General features: G+C 44.0%; 1 pseudogene; it reads right to left on the bottom strand.

Annotated features, from left to right (window-relative positions):
* Window positions 1–24,497: 24,497 nt before the first annotated feature.
* On the bottom strand, window positions 24,498–24,616 carry LOC136650337 (5S ribosomal RNA; annotated as a pseudogene).
* Between the last annotated feature and the right edge of the window lie 1,364 nt (window positions 24,617–25,980).

The raw sequence follows: 25,980 nt of genomic DNA, 5'->3' as shown, positions 1-25,980 counted from the left end.
GCACAACCAGTTCCATTATATAGTCATATTTTGCTATATAATTTCAGTGACTACCCTCTAGCTGGCGTTTCTCCCAGTTTAGCCAGTTCTGACTGCTTTCGGTAGTCCTTGATTTCAGCTAGCTAGCTTGCGTATTTCACACACAGAGCTTGTTTCTGGGCAGAGTTGAGAAAGTTGCCATACTGAGTTTATCTAGGGGTCAAGATGGAGTCTGTCCCATCAACAGTTGGGAGTCTATTCGGACCTGTGCTAGCTAAACTGCTGGCACTAGTCCATGTGGACCTGCACTGTGGGATTGGGTCCAGAAAGGGAGTGAAGATTCGGTGGCCACTACTACCACTAAACCCATCCCCCTCCTAGCTCCAATCTGCCCCTCACTAACCCTCCCTCTCCAGTTCTGTCCCTCCCTGTCCCATTCTGCCCTCCCCCACCCGCTCCTACTGAATTACCTGTTCTGGCAGGCAGCAGGAGAGCTGACCACACGGGTGGCAATAAACCAGTCTTCCGGCCAGAGTTCCTGGGAGCACGCTACTGAACACACTGTAGGAGTGCCTTTTACAACAGTGTTGACTGCTTTATGGTAGTCAGTGCTGCAATGATGACAGTCAGTAGGAATAAGAGTGGGCCATAAGGCTATAATCCAATGCTCACTTACCTGAGAGTTAGTCTCATTAAATAAATGGAAGTTACTTCTGAGTACACATTCATAAGACTACTATCCCATACATCAGTGATTCCTAAACTGGTGGGTTGTGGCCCCTGAGCCAGGGAAGTTCTCAGTTCTGGTCCCTTAAGGAATGGGAGTAGGGGGATTGCAACAAAGGAATCTCCAAGATTGCACTGCTTCTGGGGAAAGGGGGGAATTTCTGGCTTACTTGAAGCCAGCAACAAGCTCTGGGGTGTGTGGGGAGCCCGACAGTTGCTTCCACAGGGCTAACCAAGCCTCAAAAATAATAATAATCACACTTGGATGCCACTTCCGGTTTCACTTCCCCTCTTTCCCCAGCATCAGCATGATCCTGGGGAGCACATTGCTACAATCTCCCTGCCCCCACAAATATTTAAGTGGTCCCCTCCTCCTGGGAACCACTGTTATTCATAATTAACTGGGAGCAAGCAGCATTAAACTCAGTGGGACTTTGTTCAGAGAAAACATGCATTAGAGTCAATTTTAAAAGTGGAAGATCATCTAGTTCAAACCCTGCTCAGTACAGGCTACTAGGTTTGCACAGTAAGAAGTAGGTTCTTATCAGCACTTTAAACTACAGGTTTGTGGGGTTCTTATTGCATGGCAAAGAGCTGAGAAGACACTGAATTTTCAGCAGTACTCAAGGCCTAATGAAAGTACTTGAGATCCGGACTTGCAATCGGTTCTCATGTTCTTTGTGCTATCACACGTTTCCGTCCCACATATTATCATATGTTGTAGTCAATCTGTTTGTAAATGACTTGAGCAATTACCGTTACCCTCTGGAGATCACGCTACAATATCCAAAGCCACATCATTATGGAATATCTCTTAGTGTTCTGTCTTACGCTACCTTTATTAAATTCCTTTTCATTACTCCTGGGTGTTATTTATTTATTTATTATTTGCTTGTATTATATGTGGACATAGTGAGTGGTTTGACCATGAGCAATTTTATGTGTGAATGGAAGAGAAAGAACAAAAGGGTTTCACGCCTAGCATACCACATGCAGAAGTTGCACCAAGAGGTCATCAGCAAATATCAAAGAGGGAGGTTTTTTGAGCTTCAATGTCATGTGAGCAGATTGACTTATGGGTCACATTCGACATAGAAGCTACTATTTTTTTTTAACCTGTTCCTATATAATTCAGGGTCTCTTTACACCTGATGGCAGCTTGGTTTACATCTTGATGTGAAAGGGACTAGGGCATATGAAATGCTTGACATCATCCTTTCAGTGCAATTAAATAAAGAATTTACTTCAGTGGCAGTAAATTTTGCCCATTTGGAGTAATTTTACAACCACCCCCTTCAAACCTGTTTGTTGCCGTTATCTTCATAACAATGGGCCTATTTGCATAAAGATCTAAACTGTGGAATCTAAACATTAACTGCTAATTGAATAGTCATGATTAAAATGTTAATCCTTGAAAGCAATTACATTTTCCTCTGAAACATTTTTTTTTCATTATTGATCCCTTCATTGGAGATGATGCAAACTCCTTGGAAACCATGTAAAGCATGCAAACAAGTTTATCTACCAAGCCCACACAGTCCCCATGTGAATACCTAATTAACTGCATTCTATGAAGTCAGATCCTTGGACTTATTCATGTCAGCTAAAGGAAGAGCAACCCTCAGCCTAAGGCAGAACAAGAAAGAACATGGGTCTGATTCTACCTATCAGCAGCACCTTTTCTGCATGCGCTGCCAAGTTTGCTGGTCATTGCGAAAGTCTGCAAACCACTTTGCAACAGCCCAGCATTAGTTGCTACCACTCTGAGGCTGATGTGAGCAGGTGATAGCCTTTCACACCAGTGGGAGGGGAGCAGCTGTCAGATTGGGTAAGTGCAGCACCCAGCAACAGGGAGACATTCTGGCATGTCAGGAAGGCAGGAAGTGGACAGAATTAGGCAGGGGAGGGCAGCCCATGGCGGTTCAGGCCTGGAACTCAGCTGCCACCTGTAATGCGTGTGGTAATATTGGTGTGATTATATCAAATGCAGCCAAAGCATTGGGTGCTAAAGTAAGAAGGACAGTTTGAAGAGCAAAATAGGATTATGGGAAAGATTTGTAGCTGTTGTCTTGTGTGCTCTTGTGCATTTGGACCACATAGACAACTGCAATCCTGCCAAACTCAAGAGGCAAGCTTTGTTCTCTCCTTCCATGCTGGCTCAACTGGCTAAACCTCGCTTCATGTGCTTTCCATTCACACTTTTGCCCGTTAACTGTCTTCTTCCTGCTTTCCCAACCCAGCAAAGTATTCTGGGGTGCGGCCCGGCTGACATTCCAGGCAGTACACCTAATGACAAGGTTTGCAAAACATGTCCCCATTGTTAAGCAGTGCATACCTGTATAGAATTGTCACATAACAGCCTTATTAGCTAAATTAGATTGAGATGCTGCCATGTGCCCAGGATCACTAATAAGCTTCATGACTGAGCAATGAACTGAACTTGGGCAAATTATACAACCCAAACTAGATATAACTGAAGCAGATAAATTTCTTTAAAGCCTGGTCTGTACAACACACATCTAAAGTGGAGGCTCTGATTTAAAGTGCCAAAGGCATAGATAGGCAGAGGATGATGAATCCTTCCCATGTCACTTGGTCTTACCTGCACAGGCTGTCTGCAAGGTCCTTTCTTCTACCCACTGGACTACAAAACTGAACTTTATTGGCAGAAAAGTGCTGGAAAGAGCTGTAGGAGTGCAATGAGCAGGAGAAGGATTCAGAATCACACACGCGCATGCACACATTGGCACATTAAGCTGCACACACCTACTTTAAGTGATCGGGGGCAGGCCGACTCTTAAAGCTGCATCCACTGTAGTTAAGTCTGGGAGAAAGTCTTACAGCCCTTTCTTGCTACAATGTCTGCGTTTTATATTTAAAACAAGTGGCACATTTTTAAATCGCCACCGGATTAGTCTATTCACATCACTGAGCCAAAGCCTTTTTCTTAATCTTTAGAGTTTCATTAGGGAATAATGTAGCATGATAAAGTATGCAGTTACCATAGAAATACAGAAGATCCTTAAATAATTGATGCCTTGTTAACAATGAGCAGTTGTTAATGTGGTGGGTGTCAATGCATTGTTTGCTTTCCCGGGTAGATTTCCTAGGTTACAATAGTCAGACAACCCAGTTCTTATTGCATTAGGATTGGGATGTTAACCTACTTCTTAGCAAAAGATAACGCAGACCTTCTTGGGAAGTAAGCCTCCTTTAAATCAATGAGATTGAACTTCTAAGCAGAGAGTTTAGGATCAAGGCGCTTGATAATTCTTGGGCTTTAGAAAGGTGGTTAATAAATGATGAGCTCAATAATACAAATGACTGCCTTGCTGTCATCCCACTTCAAAGGGTTTGCTCTATGGAATAAGGCGTGGCAGTGACAGTGTAAATTCATGAACAGAGGGGAGGTCATGCGCAAAATCTAAGTCTTTTTTTATTTTGGGCGTGTGTACCCCCACTTTTCTGCTGCCAAGGAGGAAAACAAGGCAATCCGCAATCAGTTTAAAACCACAAAGAACAATTAGCAAAAATGTAACGCAAACACCCAATAACCCCCCCCCCCAAGTTACCAAAAAAAAAGCAGCCAATTAATTCTGCCAGCAGGAAAAGCTCAGTCCATAAAACAGTAATAAAAGAGCAGTTCAGCAACATCCTGCTCATAAATAAAAGTGTCCTAGAAGAAAAACAGTTTGCCCCCACCCAACAAAAGTCCAGAAGTGTGGAAGCCAAGTGGTCCTCGCTCGAGAGTTCCAGAAGCTGGGTGGGACAGCAGAGAGAGCTCTGCTCCAGGTCCCTACCAGATGTATGTCAGACATCAGCCTTATGCAGATGGTATCCAACTCTGGAGACTCGCCACAGCTGGACAACATTGTGAGAACACCAGCAAGCCATGCACCCACAGCCAGCACACTCATAGTTCCCTCAGAAAGTTTGGTGCCTTATGGTAACTCTGTTCAGATATTCAAAGCACATTCAATCATTGCGTACAGTCACTGAATGCCTGAACCAAATTCCCATATGTGCATCTGTAGTGGGCCCTATTTGTTCAGGCTTTCAATAAATGCATGTAGCTTCAAGCAGAGTCTCCTGCACCTCCCTTTCCACGTGTGTTCTTTGAATGACTGAACAGGCCTCCTGTTCAGAAATTGTATCTATAGAGTAACCTTCTTCTCATCATCTAGAAGTAAAGAAATTTTGAGAAAACTTGAGTCCAAATTTGCCTAGAAAGCAACAGTGGGGGAAAAAAAAAAAAAAGTCCCTTGAATTTTATTCCTTCTCCCTTGTGATTCGGGGACACACGTGGCTCATGCTGAATTGAATCCTTGTTTTTCCTGGAAGTGCTTGCGCCTCTTCAGGCTCCCTCTGGATCGATCTAAAGTGGTAAAATGGCAGGGAGGAAAGGGAGCAGTTCAAAAGGTTAAGGAAAAGTACCCAGTAATAAGCCATTAAAGCCATTACAGTCGGCTTTCAACTCTTGTTATTGTTATAAGGCGGGGAGAAAAAGCAGAAAATGTCCAGCAACCATGAATTAATTCAATATTGCTAATGTTATTGCTAATTATTACACCTTAATTAGTATTTTAGAAACTCTCATGAGTCCACCAAAGTTCATTATGCTAGCAGACCTCTGCTCCTGCATTGGGTAAGAAGCATCTCTGGTGTGCCTGGCGCATGCGGAAAGCCGCATTCTTCAATATGTTAATGAATCACATTGCCCAGAAACAAAATGGGGTGGCATAATTATTTATTGAGGCCTCAGAGGCACTACTCAAATTGATAACCTTACATACCTTATTGAAAACCTTCTGTATCAGCACTCTAAGCTATATACAGTTCTGTACTTCTGGTAATTTATATTATGTTGGAACAGACTGGTTTTTTCCCAATGTATTCCCCAAATCACAGAAACGCAACAAAAGAGATGCATTTTTCATGATTCTTTAGGAGGACATTTTGATTCCATGCAGCTGCTGAGGCTGCAATGAGTACTGGAAGATTGGGACAAAAAGAAAGAAGCCACCCACTCACATTCCCTCTTTATCAGGGACTCTAACTATTTCCTGGTACTTGTCCTCAGTAAAACACATCACTCGTCTGTCCTGGTTTTGCCTCTTAGGAAGATGTTGAGGAATGTGCACTAGAGTTCCTAAGTTCTCTGTCCCCTCTGTCTGGGTCTCCTGATACTGTAGTCCTAGATCTGTTAGGGAGTAAAAGTTAGTAACTCTTATATTAGTCATTTGCAAAGGCGTAGCCAGGGCATTTGATACCCGGGACCCATAAATTTTTGTCACCCCGTACGACATAATTGATTGATTGATTGATTGATTGATTGATTGATTGATTGATTGATTGATTGATTGATTGATTGATTGATTGATTCACATATTTATGTGACCCTTCCTCTAAGCAGCTCAGGGTGGTGTACATGGTTCCTCCCCTTATTTTGTCCTCACATCAACCCTGTGAGGTAGGTGAGACTGAGATATAGTAATAGTCATGGCATGAAATGAATAATAACAATGGCCAGAAAATAAATGCAGTGAATATTTCCCCACAAGCAATGGATGAAATTCTGCATCAAATGGTATATAACATGATGGTATTAATCTTAAAAGCCAAGATTTCCAGAATTTGGGTCACTAGGGTGTCACTCCCCTCCCAGGATGTCTCATTGGCCTGTTTTGAGTTAAGCAGTGGTCCTCAATCTTTTAGCACTGGGACCCACTTTTTAGCATGACAATCTGTCCAGGACCCACCGGAGGTGATGCCATGGCTGGAAGTGACATCATCAAGAAAAATAAAATAATTATAAATAATTAAAGAAAAACAGATAATTAATTAAGGGGAAGCCAGCCCTGTTTCACCAAGTGAATTTTCACTGTAGCCTGCCTGCAATAGCACCCCCCCCCCCACACACACACACAAAATAAAAATCAGAGATTTTCAGTCCTCCCCAGTGCCCACCTTACCAGCTCAAGCCTCTGTTTTATTCTTTTGGGGGGGGGGGGGGTGCTGCCTTCTGCAGCATTTGTTGAACTCCATTTTCATTGGATTGGGATCATGCAGCTAGCCTTGCATTCCCCTGTGCCCTACTTGACCAGCAGCCAAGGCACATTTGCTTACTTGCGAGTAAACACAACCATGTGGCTTACTTTTCCTTTCCATAGGGTTCAATACATTGTCTGCTTGGAGGGAGGGATTTCCTTCTTGGGTGTTTTTGGGGGGCTGCTTTCATTGAATAGGAACCATTCTGGTGTCCTTGGATTCCTTTCAGCCTGCCCTTTCAGATAGACTAAGGCACGTTCACCTATTTGCGAGTAAACCCGTGATATGGCTCAGTTTCACTTTCCATAGGGCTCCATGCATTTTTTTTGTTTCCAGTTTTTTGGCCATAACTTTTGATGGAAAGGAGTTACTTCAATCCGGTTTTTTGCATTGCATTCGGCTGGACATTCCACATCCAATGGTATATATAGAGGTTATTCCTAATGTCTGCCATGTTAGTGATGTTGGGTCATTTGTGGTGTCACCCCCCCCCAAGGCTGGTATCTGGGGCAGACTGCCACCCTGACCCTCGCTAGGGTGGCACCATTGGTCATTTGTTAAATTAGTAACAGTACAATCCTATGCAGGTCTACTCAGAAATAAGCTCCATTGTGTTAATGTTGGGCTTACTCCCAGGAAAGTGCATAGGATTGCAACCTCACATGGTTAAAATGTCCTATCCATGAGAAACACTAGCACATCACTACATACACCAGCTCAAAGACAGCCCTGCCAGCACATAAGTCCCTTGGCTGATGGATGCAACATGGGCACTGGGGCATGGGACAGAAAACTGTGTGCCATCACACACCATGAGCAACCCTACCAGCAGAGAGGCTGAAACAAGGAGGAGAGCAGGGTAGGGTGTTGGTGAGGCATTGAGGAGTCCATGGATGATGGATCCCAAACCCTCTTCACAAAATGGACATGCCCCCAAGAGTTGTAAAACACCACAGCAGCAACAGACCTGGCAGAGATCAGAGAAATCCCACAAGAAGCAATGCAGAAGCCAAAACAAACACAAAAGCAGAACACCTCTCACTCCCCACCCCAGCCAGCCTCTCCATGCCAAAGGACCATGAGATACATATATCTGGCAGCCAATCTCAGCACATCCAGCCCAACATGTAAGCCCTGCTCAAGGACAGACCCTGTCAGATCACAGGGACTGCAGCATGAGGCTTCACTTCCCTGGACTCCCAAGAGGGAACTTTGGTGTTGGGAACCAGGGTGAAAGGGCAGTTGGTGCACAATGGGGGCACTCATATACCTCATTCCACATAGGACAAGATACTGGGTCTTCTCAGAATTCTTATTGCAAGTATCTTTCCCTCCTCTCGCTGACACCCATGTGGAGCCTCCACCTCACCACAATAGGGGACTCAAGGACCACACAACCCACACAGGTCAGCAAACGGTGGAGGAATGTTCATGCCACAATGTAGTGATGCTACATCACCCTCTTACACTCCCTCAGTTCTAATTCTTGGCACCTTCAGGTAGGGCAGAGAAAGAATCCAGTCTGAAACTTTGGGAAGCAACTGCTAGCCTGTGTCCACAATGCTAAGCTAGAGAGACTAGGGGTCAGATCCAGTATACTTCCCTATAACCTTGTGTCTATGACTTTGTGCATCCAAACCACATGCTTGTTTTACCCCACTGTGCTTCTGCTTGGATGCTATCAAAAGGAAAATAGGAAAAGGCATCTGGTTTTTTGTTTTGTTTTTTGCCTTAGCTACACCAGGGGACAATTAAAATGAATTTTAAAAAAATAAACTAAAACTCTGGAAGGCTTACTATGGCAAAGTTTGATAACACAGGCCTACAAAATTGAGGGTCAGAAAAGTTTTTCCCAAGCTTTATGGTGGTTTGATATGAATTTGGGGTGCCAATTCCAAAAATGGCATCCGTTTTGCCCTATCACGTCTAGTTTTGGAGATATAGTATAGCCTCATTAGTGAATGGTTCAAGCAGCTTCCTCATGAGGAAGCCATGGTGTAGGCTTCCTCATGAGGAAGCTGCTTGAACCATTCACTAAAGAGGCTATGCCATGTCTCCAAAACTAGACATGATAGGGCAAAACGGATGCCATTTTTGGAATCAGCACCCCAAATATACCCAGGAATTGGTGTAACATTTAAGGAAGCAAAATGTGTGTTGGTCTGTATAATCACTGTTTTAAAGGAAAAAGAAGGGAAAGTAATAATTCTAAGGAATGCTTTTCTTAACCATAACTCCTTGGAATTCTGCTGAGAAAGAAAACAGGCTGTCTTTGTATTTGTTTTTGCTACAAACAAAAAATGCAGTACTTGACATAAGAAGTATATTTACAGTGCAAAATGGATGACAGAAAACTCTTAACAATGACCACAAAATTGTGACGTCTATATTTTATCATGGATATCCCCACCCCACCTGGCTTTACATCTGGCTTGGAACAATACGTCGTACTGATCTTTTTCAGAGGTCTCCATGGACGGATTGCAAACAGGATCCATAAATATAAATTGCTGCCAGCCTGCCTCATGGGGTTCCTTGATTCACCTAGTCATGGAAGAAATGGTTGGGCTTAGTATGCCAAAGACAGTCACATAACAGTAGCTGCAGCTATGGTTTCCAGAAGTCAGAGAAGCCAGATCTTTCAGTGGTGCTCCAGCTTAACAGTGCAAGCCTATGCATGTCTACTCAGAAGTAAGTCCGATTGCATTCAGTGGGGCTTACCCCCAGAAAAGCGTGGGTAGGATCGCAGCCTCAGTGAGCTGTTTTCCCCTTTAATAAGATTTGGTTTTAATGTATTAAATTGTGCAGATGTGTGTTCTGAAATCAAAACGTTTGGGTAGCTGCGGTGACTTAATATTTCAACATCATACCTTTAGAATAGATATTCGTAACACTTGGTCAGAATCCATTACATTTTAATTTTAAATGGAATGAAAAGGAATAGTTGGACATCCACTCCAAATCTACGTTTTTGAAAACTGAATACCGTCGAGAGGATATGATATTTTCCCCTCTACTCTTTCCTGACATGCTAAACCAGGGGTGTCGAACGTGTTTCATACAGAGGGCCGAAGTTAGCATTCAGGGCTCCAGTTGAGGGCTGGATGTGATGTCATTAAGCAGAAAGTGACATCATTAAGCAGCTAATGGCCAGAAATCAGACCCTGTTCTCATATAGAAACTCATTAACTGCAAATGACAGAAGAGAAAATCACAAATCTTGATCATAGTTCAAGATTTGGGAAAGCCCAATTTTCACGTGGGCTGCCATTTCAGCTGTAACACCTCAGCAGCTGAGAGCCTGAGGGCCGGATAAAAAACTTCTGAGGGCTGCATCTGGCTCCCGGCCCTTATGTTTGACACCCCTGCTCTTAACCCCTCCAAAGAAATATTGGAACCTTAGAAAGTTAATGCCCATAATGACATTCCTAAATTCATCAACCTACCACCAACTAGGTCTCTCTCTCAGTCCATAAGAATTTCTTGTCTTCCTTTCATAGAACCTTGAATGAAAGGGAAAGATCAGATCTGCCTAGTGAATTATGGTGTTCCCACATGATATCTGGGGAGCAGTTATGGCTCCACTTTCCTCCAAAGGCAGTTTGCTTGCCTTACTGTTCAATCTAATACATGTCTACATAGAAGTAAGACCCACTGAGTTCAATGGGACTTACCCTAGGTAAGTGTGCACAGGACTGCAGCCATAAACTATGCATTGAAGCCATGACTGAATCACATGGATAAGAACAGTTTGAAGTGGAATTTAAATATGATGGAGGTAATGGTAAAAATTTCAGATGCCCTTGAGGAGGTGTGTGTGTCTGTGATCAGTGGATAATCTGTGGCTCCATCATGTCAGTCAGACAATGAGGGGGGTCTGAGCCACAACTGGTCCTGGAAAATCAGATAGTGCCTTTGTCCAGGGGAACCAGCCATTTTCAACCACTGTGTTGTGGCATACTAGTGTACTGTGAATGGTCTGCAGCTGTACCACGGGTGTTTGGGGGAGGGTCATTTATTAATATGGCCAGTGGGGATGTGAACCCCCCACCAACAGCATGATATGCCTTGTCAGTGGTCAAAAACCAATGGTATGCCTTGACAATTTTAGTACCTTGTCAGTGTGCTGTGAGATGAAAAAGGTTGACAATCACTCAATGGTATCTGATATGGCAGCTATAGTCCTTTATGAGAGATCAGAGTATTTTCATATTTATTTTTAAAACATTATATTTCACATTGGTTAAAAACAGCACAGAGTACAATAAAAAGGCAAACAACCAACAACATTGAACAATTAATAACAATGGAGTAACAGGCAGAAGCCAATCAATAGAAAAGTGCTTCATCAATTTGGTTTCTTCTGGAAGATCATCAGGGAAGAAGCCAAATGAATCCCCTGGGATGAAAAGTTCCTTGGTACATATCAGAGAAAGTCCTCCTATCATATATTCTCACCAATTCGATATTTGAAGGTGGTGGAATACACAAAATGATGCTGAAACTGACCTAAGAGAACAGGCAAGTCCATGTGGTCCTTCATGCACGGCTGGCCTTAGAGGCTGTGGGGCCCAATGGGACAGTTTGTTGGGGGCCTCCCCTGAGATAGCCTCCTAATCACCCAGATGAGTGACAAGCAAGCTCATGGCCAATGGCACCTGCTGTGAAACACGGCACCGCCCCAATGCATGTGGTGATGACATGACAACATCAAAGCCAATTTCTTCCAGGAAGCCCATTTTGTGCTAAATGCACACCGGGTTGGGCAGGAGGGCCAACAAGCACAGATGCTCTGATCGTAGCGCCAGCCTCCTAACAAGTGAGGTGCCTGCTGCAACAGTGGCAATCCACTAGCCACCTCAGCACAGGGTCCGTTCCATCAAATCGGCCCAATTGCACTAGGGCCAGGCCGGCCTTCTGGTAGCCTGCTCCTCAACCTTTGCTATATGCCATAACAACTCTACATTCATTCCCACTCTGAATTTGAGTGTTTTGTGTGCCAAGGAGCATAATCATATTCTTGATCTATTTGGTGACAATGTGTCTGACTTCAGGACCAGAGCTTCCATTGTCAATTCTCTTCCTGCTCTTCTTCATTTCCACCTCTACTCAATCCTAGCCAGGGCTGGCTGCAGAAATTGAAACCATGTTCAATTTGTTTGAGTTTCCAATGGGTCTCCTGTGGCCAAATGGTTCACCGTTTGCATGGTATTCATTCTTGCCTATTATGCTGAGTTTGGGATGGATGCCAAATTGAATGAAATGGGTCCCTTTCATCCCATTTCCCATTCATTCCAAAACAAATGCATAGCCCAAGTACAGGCTATACTCTCTCGTACAGTAACTGCTTGAAGCAAACAATGTGGATGCTACTCCATGTGGCAAAAGCATTCATAGAGGCATCCCATATAGGGCTTGCCTTAAAGAAGAGCCACCCCAAGCAGTCAGGGCTGGTGATCTAGGGCTAGGCAGGTGGTTCAGCAAGCAGGAAGAGATAGTCTGTGAATGATTCAATCCGAGCCTAAAATCAAAGTGTTCAGACAGGGAAGCCAAGTTGGAGTCAGTAGATTTACCTCTACATGTTTTGGGAGAACTTATTGGCTCCTTGCATCACCTGAACCCCGCTGGGCTGATAGCTTATCATCTTGCAAACTTCTGCAGTGATGGAATAGTAGGTTGGAAAAGATCTTGGATGTAGTTACCACACCTAAGAGTACACATCTGAGTGTTATACCACAAAGATCTCAGATATCCAGGTTAATAAGGAAAGATATCACCAGTAATACAACAAAATAGAAAATACCCACATGATGCCTGCTTTTTTATAGAATAACACATCAGGGTTAAAAAAAATTAAAACATTACAGGAAAACAGCTACTACTTTTAGATGCTACTCTAATAAAAAAAATGCAATTTTCTTCAAATCACAGTTTATCTGATCAACTCTAATCTGTATTCTTTCCCATTTCCCTCTGCTGTACATGTCAAAGTTGCATTTTAATACCAAGTTAGTAAACCATACTTGGATTATTTGGGTTAGGATTTTTTTTTAGAAAAATCACTATTTTTTCAGAGAATACTGTGAGCAGCGAAAAAGCAATTTGGAAGTAAGGAAGAACTGAGTGCTTGTAAGGCAGAAATGATTTTTTTTTTTTTGTCTCTGGCACTCTGGAAAAAAAAAATCACTAATTGAATAAATTACAATGTCAGTCTTGGAGTTTGCAAATAATGTGGTATGAATAATAAAACAGTGTTGGAAATGCATCTGAGTTTGAAGCAGCCAAGGCTTGAAGCGTGCCTGCTTGAGGGGACACGAAAGAGGATTTTACTGCAGGAGAAATGCACTTTTCCAAAGAAAAGAAGTTATCTTTAAAAATTCTATTTAGAGGCCTGAAGGAAAAAAAAGAAAAAAGAAAACCACACACACACACACACACACACTATTTTAAACATAGCAATCCACAATTGGAAACTATCCTATTGGCAAAGGAGATTGGCAGAGCTCCTCTCTCTTTAGTGTCAGTTACTGATCTCTGAAAAGATGTGTACTCTAATGATCCAGAGACACAACAAGCTGCTTCAGGAAATGCTGACCTAAAAAGAGCTCTTACTAGACACCTTTCAAGGAGCGTTAGATGCTTTGTAGGAGGGGATGTGATACCGTTGGGTAATGATTGTTCCAGTGCTCAACAAAGGTTCGCAATATCAAAACTCTTTCGGACATACACGCACCACCGCCACCACCAATCCAGCAGCATTTTCTGTCAATTTAAAATTCTTACCCTGAAGCTCAGGCATCAGAGGTCAAAACATAGTCAAAATTCTTTGACAACACTAAGGTTCAATCACTTCTTTATTGGAAAACATTATCTTTTTTTGTCAGCCCACTAAAGGATGTGGGTGTCTCTGCACAAATTCTCCTAGCAAAATTCGAGGCTTCAGTTTTCTAGGGGGTGTGTCTGGGGAGGAAGTGAGAAAAAGAGATGGCCATAGGTTCATTCAACTAACCTTTTCATGGTGCACAACTGTTTTTGTTATTGATGATGATGAAGATGAAGCTGAGTAGAATTTTTTGAAGTCATCAGGCAGTGGAGGTTAATGCAAAATCAATTGCTGATCTAGGCTGTAATAGTTGTGTGGCTGAAGAGCACATGGGGAGCGCAACAGTGGGAGAGGGTTATCACTTTCATCCTCCGAAGAAGGTCCTGGTGGTGCCAGGGAGGCCAGCAGCAGATCCAGTGCTGGGTGAATGGGGCAAATGCCCTGGGCACTGACCCTGCGCTACTTTAGGACTGCATGGAAAGCCTCAGTGAGGCTCCTGACATGGTCGGAAACTGCACTTCCGGTTTTCTGGAAGTGCAGTTTAAGACCATGGGGAAGCTTCAGAACGCTTCCCTGGTGGGTCTAGAGCAGAGGTGTCAAACCCGTTTCATACAGAGGGCCGAATAGCATTCATCAGGTCTGCTGAGGGCCGAAGGTGATGTCATTAGATAGGAAGTGATGTCATTAAACAAGTCATAACCAAAAATAAACACTTTTTCTCACTTAGCTGCAAATGACAGAAAACATGCAAATCTTGATCATATTTCAAGATAAGGGACAGCCCAGTTTTCATATGGACTGCCCTTTCAGTAGTAACACCTCAGCACTGCTCAGAAGCTGAGAGCCTGAGGGCCAGATAAAAAGCTTTCACGGGTCGCATCCAGCCCCTGGGCCTTATGTTTGACACCCCTGGTCTAGAGGTTGCACAAGGCTCCGCCGCACTTTGGAGGTGGGGGGCAGCTTTGCGTGGGGGGGCAGCTTCATAGATCTTTGTCCCAGGGGTGAGGAGGGGGAAGTTCGCCACTGAGGGAGCCCTCTTCTGGGTCACACCAGGCTAGCAACCCACTCTACTGGCCTTTGTGGGCCTCAGAATGACCCACAGAAGCCTCTAAGCCCCTGAAATCTTCCAGTTTTAGGAGACAAAATGGAAGCTCTTCCAGTAACAGGAAGCGGCTTTCGGAGGCTTCTGTGGGCCATTCTGAGGCTTGCAGAGGCTAGTACAATAGGTCGCTGGCCCAGAGTGACCTGGAAGAAGCCTTCAGGGCTGCCCAGTGCCTCCAGAATGGCTCATATTTGGAGCCATTCAGACACAACGGCAGATGGGAGAGCCCAGCCTGCACCCACCAGTGTGCTGCAACCTACCGTTTGGGAAAGCCCTCATTAGAACAACAACAACAACAACAACAACAACAACAACAACAACAACAATAATAATAATAATAATAATAATAATAATAATAATAATAATAATAATAATAAACTTTATTTCTATCCTGCCCTTCTCCCTAAAGGTTCAAAACCAGTGGGGCTCTTCTGTATACACACTGACACAACTCCCTTTGTGAAGTCATAGGCTCAGCTGGACCTATCCTTATTTTTCTATTAAGGATCATGTGGGGAAAGGACAATGTGAACCACACTGTCAGCCCAATCCTATACCGATGCAGTGCTGGCGCAGTAACTGCTAGTACCAGCCATCACAAATGTGTCGTGAGTAGGCTGCTCAGGCCTGTGTTCTCCCACAAGTGCTGAATCCAGGCCACTGGCATTTTTGACCAACAAAGAGAACTTGAGTGGGTTGATGCCATCTGCCAGCTCCACCCATTGAAACTTGAATTAAGATTCAATTAACAATGAGAGTGTACACGTCCCACCATGTGCATCATTCTACTCTGCATAATCATGTGAGGACAGAAAGTCCAGATCACCCCTACTCATGTGGCTTAAATACAGAAGGATCTGCAGGGTGGCAGTAGGACATGCACACTCTTGTTCTTAATCGACTATGGAAATTGTAGGGCCAGCAGATGGTCAACCCTAACTGGGAAATAGTCACATCCAAGTTCAGTACCATCATGTGAATGGACACTGACAATGGTGACACATATCTGAGCCAGCACCTAAGGTTTTCTAATAGGCTTACTCCCAGGTAAATTTGGTTAGGGTTGCAGCCCTAGGATCCCTTCAAATTTAGTAGAAACTAAATTTGCAGAAAAAGCAGGATTTGCTCCTCCCCTTCCATCTCTTCATAACATGTTTCTTGTCCCACCGCTGAGGAAACAAAGTCGCTCCTGCAATATTGTCGATTTGTCAGGGAACTTCACTTGTATGAGGAGTGAATAAAGCCCCAGCAAATCCTACAGCAGGTGTTATCTGCCAAACCGTAAGCTCAGACCAACCGAGGGATCAAGTAAAGTTAAGAAACTTTCATTATTTCCCCTTATCTGTCAGGTTTCACGTTCTGGAAACACTGTATGTCTAAATCCTGCTTTGGGGGTCTTTTTTGTTTGGTGGAATTAAATGATTGTCCTGAGTTCCATTTTTGTAGCCACTCTGCAGCCATGTCTCCGCACCGAGCTCTTTGTGGACTCGTCCTCGTTTGACTAGATTGCTCTTGGAAGCGATCAGAGCGCTGTAAAATGGCCAGCCTTCACGTTACCTTTCCTATGGGCTTTGACCAACATGACAGTTGCACTCACTTCACAGCCACAGCTGCAGCTTTTCCCTTCCAGCTTTGCAAACTACGCGGCTATAGGAATTGCAGGGGTCTGTCAGTTTTGACCTGTAAATCCTTTCTAATTTCTTGCTGTCTTTGTGCTCTGGAAAAGGATGTAACATTGCTACATCCCGCGATTAGACCCAGGGTCCCTCGAGATTGGCTGACTCCAGAGCAGAAATGCCAAAGCCAAGAAAACATTGATTTCAGGCACAGAGCTCCTAAGTCTAATCAAATTTCAGTAATATCAGCCCGTGACCTTTTCCCATACGAGTGAATTTATGCGCTGCTTAATCCCTGGCTCCCTTATCACTTGGTGTGTGCTGGTGCTGTCTTTAGCATAATTACTGGGGAATTTTTAAGCATTAATTTCAGCCTGATTGAATTTGGGTCTGAATCATATTTCACATATGCGAGAAAGATGTATTTGTGTGTTCTCCAGAACAAACCCAAACCCTAAGGTGGTAGGAACAAAATGTGATTCATAACTTGGCAGGGCACAGGGCATGCTTTCCTTCAAGCCCATTAAAAGGAATTACACTTGGTTCTCTTTGCACAACTTGGGTGAAGGCACTGATAACACTGCCATTTGTTAAGTCTTTCTCAGAGGCTTAGGGTGCAATCCTAACCCCTTATGTCAGTGCTTTCCAGCACTGACATAGGGCAATGCAGCTCTGAGGTAAGGGAACAAACATCCCCTTACTTTGAGGAGGCCTCCGTGAGTGACACCCAACTGCAGGATGCAGCACATGTCCCATTGGCACTGCTATGCCAGTGCTGGAAAGTACTGACATAAGGGGTTTGGATTGTGCCCTTAATTTGGCAGTTTGATTTTGCTTGGGGGCAGGAGTCCCATCAGTGGAGCTGAAGAGCTATAAGCAGGAATATTTTTGTCCTAGAAAATTTTGAAATTTGTGTGGTTCTCTGTGTGGTTCTTCTCTGGCCTCTGCAGCAACACCTTGGTCCTCAGCAGCTCTTGGGTATAGCAGCCACACACCAGTCTCCAGCATCAGCAGTCAGTCTGTCTGTCCATCCATCAGTAGCAGATGTTCCCCTCCTCACTCCTGGGGGAAAAGGTCCGCAAAGCTGTCCCCCGCAAGATGCCATCCCTCCCACATGTGAAGCTGCCACCCCCTGCCTTTGAAGCGCAATGGAACTTCACACGACCATAGGAATGGCTGGGGAAGTGTTCTAATGCTTCCCTGTGCTCTTAAACTGCACTTCCAGAAAACCAGAAGTGCAGTTTCCAACTGCGTCAAGAACCTCACTGAAGCTTTCCACGCAGTCCTAGAGTAGCTGAGCTCAGTGCCCGAGGCATTTGCCCTATTTGCCCAGTGCTGGGTCCGCTGCTGCCATCCGTCTGTCCGTCCATCAGTCAGCTAGCCAGTCAGTTAACCTGCCCTTTTTCCTCCAAGCTCCTTCTTTCTACACCCACCCTGTTCATCCTCCAGGTGCTGCTTTTATCCCTGAGGGCCTTGTTGCCTCAAGTGCAACATACTGCAATCTAAGGCCCTTGTGTTATCCCATGCTTCCCAGACCTGTCAGAGCAAAAGGCCACTGTTGATACCACATCCTATCTCCTTGAGTTATCTTGTGCATTTCCATTATACACATCCTGTACATAAAAAGCAGGTGAAAGCAAAAAAAGGCAGGTGAAAATGCAAGGCAAATTAAATAACAGAAAAGTTATTGCTGTGTGTTGTTTTTATTTGTAATTTTTTGTAGATACTTTGTAAATGCTTATTTTCTAGTGGCCTAGTTTATTGATTCCATAATGATGTGCTCACATCAAGTACTCTAGAAGGACAAAACGGCAGACAATCAAGGCCTCGCTATGTACTTTTGTTTGCTTTACCTCTTTCTGCTCACAGAATTCGCTGTCCAATTTTCCCAGATAGTTGTAGCTTATCTTGACTAACTCTAATTACTTTGACTTAACATTGCCCTCTATTTATTTGGAAATAAATTCCACGAAAACTTATGGAATTTACATCTTTATAAGTCAGCTTACCCCATGTTTTATGTGGTGTAATTCTGTTTGTCTATTATTCCACTGTGTTCAGTGGGGCTTATTCCCTAACAAATGTTTTAAGGAATGCAGCCATCAATATTTATTTTAGAACAATAGGTATTCAAATGACTATTTGGAAGAAAATAAGTGTGTCTCAGAAATGATTGAAGCTTTTTTTCAGATGGGAAGGGGGACCAAGCTTATGCCCCTTAGGTTGCAATCCAATGCACACTTACCTGGGTGTAAAACCCATTGACTATAGTGGGACTTGTTTCTGAGTAAACATTCATAGGACTTGGTTGTCCATTTCTGTACCTGCCATCTGTACATTCACCTGAAGTTCTAGTCAAAGTCATTGAGTATATAATTTGTATACCCATGGGCTTTACATGTACAAGCTTGGACCCTGCAAAAATCAATGCTCCTGCCCCATCATGCAGAGAGAGCGATATGGATACAAGTTGTGTTTGCATAAGCAAAGGTTTGATTGAATGTGCAGTGGTCAGGGATGGGGCCAGGGATTTTGATCCCTCTCCCCACTGCATCCATTCATTGCATATCCATCCAGTGTCAGCTCAACCATGAAACCAACTGAGTCTGTCACCAAAATTGGTGAATTGGTGGGAGGTACCTACCTCTGCCTAGCTGTCCACCTCCACTACTGTTCCCCATCTTCCTGCTCCCTGAATGTGAAAAGGAAAGGGGAAGTGCATCAGAGATATTTACATCACAAAACATGCCAGTAGGGACAAAAGACATGCCAGTAAGACAAAAGAAAGGCCAAATACATCAGTGCCTCAAAAGGAGCAATACAGGTGGAGCCTATTTATCCACATTCCATGACAAAATTTTGATTAACAAAAAATGTGTTGTGCTGAGTCCATAGAGTTAGAGTCCATAGAGCAAACAGCTGCAGCCTGACACTTCTGGTTGGAAGGAAACTAAGGCAGCTGTTCTCAATTCCCTCCCCTCCCCACTCAGCCCTCCTGTTGCCAGCTGTCCTGCTCTTTCACAGTTGGAATGGTGAGCTTGCTTGGGAAGCCTCTGTGTCCCAGGCAGCCTCCCAACAGCGCTAGCAAACACTCCCTGGGTTTTTTAAAGCAATCCCTTCTCCTCCCCCTCCTGCCTCCCTCTCCTGAGCCTTCCCCATTGCCAGCTGTCCCACTTCTTTCACAGGTGGGATGCTGAGCTTTTCAGAGTCCAGCCCTATGGGTTGTAGTCAATGGGGCTTACTCCCAGGAAAGTGTGGAGAGGATCGTAAACTATATCTCATGCTTTGTTTGGTGGGAAGGCTTGCTTGTGTTGGTGATTGCCTACATCATCTGGCGGGGGAATTGGGCAAACACTCCCTGGGTTTCTTAAAGCAATCCCCTCTGTTGCTACCACACCTGCCCCTGTGTGTGTGTGTGTGTGTGTGTGAGCGAGCGAGCGAGCGATCGAGCAAGCGCGAGTGAGCGCTTCACCTTGCTGCACATGTTCTGGTTACACAGGGTTTTCTGCCCCCCTCTTCAGCCTCTTTGCTGGCTCAGGGGCTCCAGGAATGTTACTGTTCCTTCCAAAGGGGAACCTCTTCCATGGCTCCAGGGCTATTCCATGTCTGGGCGAGGTGGAGCCTTTTTGCAGTGTTTTGGGCTGCCTTCCCAGCCAGTGCAGGGCAAAGGAGGCAAAGGTGTGTGTGACTTTCAGTACCCCCACACCATTCGAATTGAGACAAATCCTCAGATTAAAAAATCCGTGGATAAATAGGCTGCACCTGTACTTTAATATTTATATATGGTTCCATAAGACAAACTAGAAGTTTTGTCAGGATCATTCAGGCTGAGCACTAGCCAAGGGTGCATACCCATCAGAGGACGAAGGTGGCTGGGTTAATCCCTGAACCCACTTCCACATTGCTGGAAGTGATTCCATCCAATTCACCATCAGGGAAAAAGCAAGAAGTGCCATGGGCATCAATTGCAGACCCCAGAGCCCCCAGCAACCTGGCCCTAGGAGTGAGAAGACACTTCCACAGAAGTTGGCAAATGTGTTGTACCCCAATAAATATAGAATGCAGAACATTCCAAATTGTGTGATTTAATAAAGAATTTAATTAATTCTCACCCCAATAATGCTTTGATTATGCATTCAAGAACAAAAAAAAAAAAGGAACTCAGTGTTAAAATGCATCAATGATATGTATGTAATATTTTTTTTAAACCACTTAAAAAAATACCTACAATTAGTTGTGGATGAGTACCTTGGAATTTCCTCTGCATGCTCCGTAACCTTGCTTTAGGAATTTTTATGTGGATTTTCACTACAGACATATTGACAGCTAATAATTACAGGAGAACTTGTAAGGATTACTGGAAAAGAGTCCCTAACATCAGCTATTTAAACATGATTTAAGGAAAAAAAAATCTTATTTAAATACAAATGCTTTCCAACACATTTCTGCAGAGAAAAGTATAGGAATTTTAGATTCTACAAATACACATATATACCTAAGCAATTCAGTTCTGACAAATTCTAAACAGCCATTAAAATGTTTCACTGAGGCAGCTCTGATGGTATCAACCAAAAAAGGCATAATAAAAAGTTCTCTGTCGTCCTTTTTTTGTCCTCAAATTCACTCAAATTGCAGCTATTGACTGGCAGAGTCATACTCAGGATTGCTGCACCTATTGCTTCTTAGAGCTTTCTATTTCAAATGTACTCTAGATGTAATTTTTATGATGTTTTATAACTGCCAGATTCAGAAGCTCTGCAAAGATTTGAGAGTTCCATTCTGTTCTTTCTTTTCTTCTTCTTTTTGGCTTTTCTGCTAAGGGAAAGGTGAATATATTCTTTATTAAACTGAGTGCCGCAGATGAATGAATGCACATTCATAGCATTTACAGAGAATAAGCCTGTCAAGATGAATTATCTGAAGATAGCTGGATGCAGTATCACATGCTGGTCCAGGAAAGGTTTGATGGACCTCCATTAGCTGTTAATCACATTCAACCCAATGCAGGCACCCCACATGTGTGTACACAAGGGCTTCTAGGTGTGGTCTGCCTCATTTATTTCAGTGGCCATGGTAGAGCCATATACACTAGTCTTCATTCATGGAAATGACTAGAAAATCTGTTTTGAAGGAGGCGCTGTGTAAGCACTTGAGAGTTTCTGTGTCCAGAATCAATCCTTGGGTTAGAACAACTAGCTCCTCAATAAGATCCTTGAATGTCAAATGGCATTTCTTTCACTTAAAAAATGGCATGATTGCTATCTCATCCTTTGGACTCAACCTCAGTTTTTTAACAACTGCAGGTTGATGTCATTCTTCGCCAGAGATACGCCAGCGAGACTCAAGTCGAGTCGAGTTTCAAGTCCCCTCCCCCTTTGACTTGACTTGTGCTTGAGTCTTAATGGGCAGCCATCCAGAGGCATTCTGGGACTCTGTTTCACTTGAGTATTTTGAGAAAAGAGTCAGGAACAGCTGCTTGCGCCTTTTTGAATGCAGCTTCATGAAAATTCACTAGCAGGAGTAAATTACTAGCCAATTCACTGAGAGAAGGATGCCCTAAGGGCATCTCCCACTCACCTCCAGTAGTGCATTGGGTGCTACTACTACCACTGGTACTGAGCATTCATAGATTGGCCTGGCAAGAGGAGCTCCTAGATGGACATGGGCCCATCCTGGATCAGTGCCCAGCCCATCCTGGATCAGTGCCCAGCCTAGCCAAACTCAGACACTCCTGCTTCACAGTTATCCTGAGCGTCCTCCTTCTCCTCCATATCTTTCTCACATGGAGGTTCTGAGATGCTGCTGCTTCTAAAACACATATTCCTTCCTTACCACAAGCTCCAGGCCTGCTGGATTCTTCATTCACAACCTCACATGTATGATGTTTCCTGTTGCTTGCTCACCCTGTGCTCATCCACAGCCTGTTCTGGCAACCTGACTTTGCAGTCTCCAGAAGTAGGTATGTCCTTCTGTTTAGAGGTGGGTTTAAACACATAGCACTGCTTTCTGCATTTCTCATTTTTGTAAAAACAAAAAAACCCAAAAATCTGCAAAAAAATTTCTCTAACATCTCCACATGAATGCTGCTGCTGCATCTGCTGACACTATACCACCTATATCACCTGCCTAGTACACTTTTTAAGTGATATAATTTATCACTTATCACCGGTATATCACCGGTATATCACCGGTAAAGTGATATAATTATATCACTTTACTGGGTCGATGGGACTCGTCAGCCTGGGAAGGCAGCTCATCTGAGAGAAGGAAAACTCTGACCCCAAACCTCCACTGCCTTGTGGCTACATCCAGTTATGGAAAAGGCTTCAGGAGTCAACCTCGAGGCAAAATCCGGAGCCAGAGTCCCTGAGGCAGTTCATGGCTGAACCCAGTCACGTTCTGGCAACTCCTGCGACGCCGCTGGAACCAACCGTATTGGCATCTGCCTTTCCATTGGACCATTTCAGCAACGTGGAGAGGGGGGATTTGCTGCATGGGTAACAGCCTATCCTCCATATCTTCTTTACCCAGGCTTCGCGCACTGGAGAGGACACTCTGTTCCAGAACCACCATTCAGAGCACGATACCATAGTCTTCTGAGACTGAAGGATGCCAACAACAAATTTATAATTATAATTTATAAAAATTTGCCCTTAGAATAAAAACACATAACACTGCTTTCTGCACTTCCATCTTTGGAAAACACCCAAATACACACACACCCCCCAAAAATTCATCCATCTCTAGTGATACCCAATGCCACTAACCTGAATACAAAGTGCCCATTACCCCTCTCCAGTATGTTTCTTTTTTGGGGAGGGGGAGGGGGGAGGTTTTCTTTTCTCAGAGACTGACAATGACTAGGAGTCTGCTTTTGGAACAAGATTGTTCAGATTGACTGTTGGCTTCTTTTTACACAGGCTGGCCTGTATCTGCTTCTGTGTCTGGCCTTTGTTTTAAAAGATGTGTTTAATGGCATTATGATGTAACAAATAATGCATCATAATGCAAATAAGGCATATCTTTTAAAACAAAAGTCAGTACAGTTAACTGGAAGGCCCAACACGGACAAAATAGCCAACGCAGACTTGAGAAGCCCCATTGTAGTTGCTTGGAGCTTTCCCCGGGTGACTTTTATCCCCTTCCTCCGAGGAGACTTCCGGTGGCTACCATGGGGCTGCAGGATGCAGCAGTAGCCATACTGGTGCTCCTGCACCCAGCAGCGGCACCACCTTTAGGACTGGGCTGTAAGTCACTGATCTCAGAGGCAAAGTGCATATCCTGGTTCTTGAGACCCCTCCATTCTGGTGCGCCAATGTTGTCAACACTGAGTAGTAAGGTTCTCTGGGGTTTCAGGCAGGGGTCTTTTCACAGCCCTGCTTGGAGAGACCAGGGATTAATCCTGAAGCCTACTGCCTGCAAAGCGATGCATTGCAAATCACGTGCTCTATTACTGAGCTATGGCCAATCCCCTTCTTGAGAAATAGCTGAAGACTGTTGCTGACATGTTCCTTCTTATCTTAATCTCTCCTTTCATTGTTTCTTTGCATGTTCAAACTGTCTGCCTGTCATTATTTACAAGATTTATCCTCTTCCTGTACATGGTCCTCTTCAGCATTATCTTGCAACTTTTCTGGAATATCTCCCCGGCATAATGAGGACTGCAATATTCTCCTTTGAGACAGAGCCAAATATGTTTGCTCAACTTGAACCACCAGAGGTGTAAATGACAATCCCCCATCAATATCTTATACTTTCAACTATGAGAAATCTTTCTGACTTTTTGCTTCTGCAACATGTCATTGAGGAGTCTTGAAAAAGCGAGTTTTGTTGCCTCTCGTGCTTTTATTCTCCAAGGCCACTGATTTTTGTTGTTATTTTCCTTTCATGGTTTCCTTGTCTTGGAAACATATGAATTTGGCAATTATATATATCCCAGTTTCCAGGCAAGAATATGCAGAAATTGTTTGTTTTGCAAGTGTTCAGTCAGATTGCAGCTGATGATATCTAGGGTTTATTTTAGGAAGGAGAATCCATGCTTACTTACAATGCCTTCACTAAAACCTCAACATTTTTCTCAGTGAACACAGAATCATTGCAGAGCATTCTGGGGGAAAATGGCATCTACCAGTGAGGTCACTTAGGTCACTACATCTGCTGGGGTGGTGGTTGGCAATCTTCAGTCTCGAAAGACTATGGTATAAGCCTACAGCACCCGATATTCCCAGGTGGTCTCCCATCCAAGTACTAATCAGGCCTGACCCTGCTTAGCTTCCGAGATCAGATGAGATCAGGCATGTGCAGGGTACTGTGCATAAAATCAGCAGCTGGTAGCCACTGAGAAAAAGCACTACAGCTTCTGTTACCACAGGCATTGTCCAATTGGTAAAAAAAGAGAAAGAACCATTACTGCTTTGCACTAGTGAAAAGCCGTCATTTGAGAAATTGCCCCCTGAATTACCAAAATGGGCTGCCAAAATTCACCAACTATGAATGGAGCAGCAAATTTGGAGAGCCAATTTTGTTCAAACAAGTTTGGGCTACTTCTAAGTATCAAATTCTAGCAGAATTGGGGTCTTGGGAGAGGGCAAAACATAACAGAGCCTTGAGCCTAAGCCATCACCTTCCTGGATTATATCCATCCAAACAAAGTACTTCTGGTGTAAATGTATACAGTACTCTTAAAACTCTTCGTATTCTTCTGCTAATGCAAAGAAAGATGTTTAGAGTATTTCTTGTTTCCATGATTCCACAGCCTGCAAGATATACCAGGGATTTCGATTCCAGTCTTGCTAATTTCATCAGTGTCTTGTGGTTTATTGAAAATCACAAGGGCCACAAGAAACCACATCAGTATTAATAGATGTTTGGGAAATTGCAGCCAAATGATGACGTATATCTTAACCCAAATGACCAGTGGCTGGAGGCTTACCATTCTCTTAAAACAGAATTCTAATAACAGGTTGGGAGCCTGGAAAGAGACAGGTCAGTTGTTGAAGCCTGACAGGTAGTCACAACCAGGTTCCAGTGGCATAGCTAAGGGATCTGGTACCTGGGGCACAAACAAATTTAGCCCCCGCTTGAGGTGTTAACACCCCCTGGAGACCAGAGGCCCAGAATACCTCCTGGGGGCATCTGGGAGGTGGTCTGAGGCACAAGGAGGTTTTCACAAAAACTGGAAGTACCTTTCTAAGGCTTCCAGAAGGCCTTCGAAGGCATTCTGAGGTGACTCAGAACTCCTCCCAGACACCTCAGGATCCGTCATGGGGGTGTGGGTTGGCACCCACTCAAGGTGTGGCACCCAGGGAAATGTACACCATCCCCCTCCTTAGCTATGCCACTGCCAGGCTGATTTCCTTTCATCAAGCCAACAGGCCCTGGCAGCCAAAATTGTGCTATTCCTGATGAGGTGGGGCTGTCAGGGCAGTTTATCTGGTATGCGGGCAAAGCCTGACTGGTCTCCTTTATTCCACCCACCACTCAACCCTGTTATAGTGTGCAGCCCCACTACAGTCTTTGCATCCCTCTTGTATCTTATAGTTAAGCGCTACTGTTCATGAGCTTGAAAAGTGTGTCATGACAATTGAAGCATAGTGCTGTACTGCTGAAACCCCTTTTATAGTTAGGTGCTGCAGCAGACTTTTAGAGAAAAAGAGTTAAAAACCTGATGTTTAAGCTCCAGTACC

The sequence above is a fragment of the Tiliqua scincoides genome, chromosome 4, assembly GCF_035046505.1.
Source record: "Tiliqua scincoides isolate rTilSci1 chromosome 4, rTilSci1.hap2, whole genome shotgun sequence".
Classification (NCBI taxonomy): domain Eukaryota; kingdom Metazoa; phylum Chordata; class Lepidosauria; order Squamata; family Scincidae; genus Tiliqua; species Tiliqua scincoides.
This window is presented reverse-complemented; position numbering and strand designations above follow the sequence as displayed.